The following is a 1,143-nucleotide window of genomic DNA, read 5'->3' as shown; positions in this document are numbered from 1 at the left end:
AAAAAAAAAAAAAAAAAAAAAAGAAAATCTTATAAAACATTCAACTAAATGACAACATATTTGTAAAAATGTTAAAATATTTGTTCTCATGTGAATAGTTTAAAATGAAAATAATAGCAAGAAAGCATGTGGATTTTGATTATCAAAGCATTAGTTTTTAATATTATTGGTCAGATACCTATTATATTTCAATGAAAGTTAAAATTCATATAATTCTAAACATCCTAAAAAAAAAATACAAAGCAAACTAAACAAAATACTTTTTATGAATAAAAAATAAAACAAAATATTTCACTAAATCTTTAACGCAATCAAATCAATCATCACATAAGGTACAATATTTAATATTAGACTACCTTTAACGAGTAATTCAGCATTATATATATATATATATATATATATATATATATATTTGTCAGAATTGGTGACTTGTTTTCATCAGCCTTACCGTGGGCCCCACAGCATAATGGCATCCCATATTGTTGACTTGTGGTTTCTCTCTCACACGTGCATTTGGCCTCTCCATCTAGGCCTGGGTATCGGTCAAAACGGTCCGGTTAAGGACCTTATTGGTTATTAACCGATAATTTTCGGTTAAATGGTTTATTAACCGATACCGAACCAATAAGAATTTTAACCGATAATTTCGGTTAAAACGGTACACGGTTAAACGGTCCGGTTAAACCGGTTAACCGATTTAACCGAGAGCTTTATATTGATTTATTTTGTTGGGCCAAAAACCAAAAATGAGTTTTTTTGACTTTTGAAAGCCCAAATACTTTTTGTTGGGCTAAAATAACTTATTAAAAATGAGTTGTTTTAGGGACCAAATACTTTTTGTTGGGACCCAAATATTTGTTTTTTGGGCTAAAAATTGAAGCTTTTTTATATTGATCCACTTCAACTTTTTTTTTTTTTTTTTATATTATAAAATACATTTTTCCAAAGCAAATGGACTAATTAACATAATGAATGCTAATTAGACTAGCAAAACTAGTTAATGAAAAATGCTTTTACCAAAGGTAAAGAAATCCCATCAAATGCCATCACTTAAAAAAAAAACATCAAACCAACCCAAACCCAAATTAAAATAAAATTCATTAATGAATAATAAACAAAGTATTAACTAATTAAAGTCACTTA

Source organism: Corylus avellana, chromosome ca6 (assembly GCF_901000735.1).
Source record: "Corylus avellana chromosome ca6, CavTom2PMs-1.0".
In the NCBI taxonomy this organism is placed as follows: Eukaryota; Viridiplantae; Streptophyta; class Magnoliopsida; order Fagales; family Betulaceae; genus Corylus; species Corylus avellana.
Note: the sequence above shows the minus strand (reverse complement) of the source record.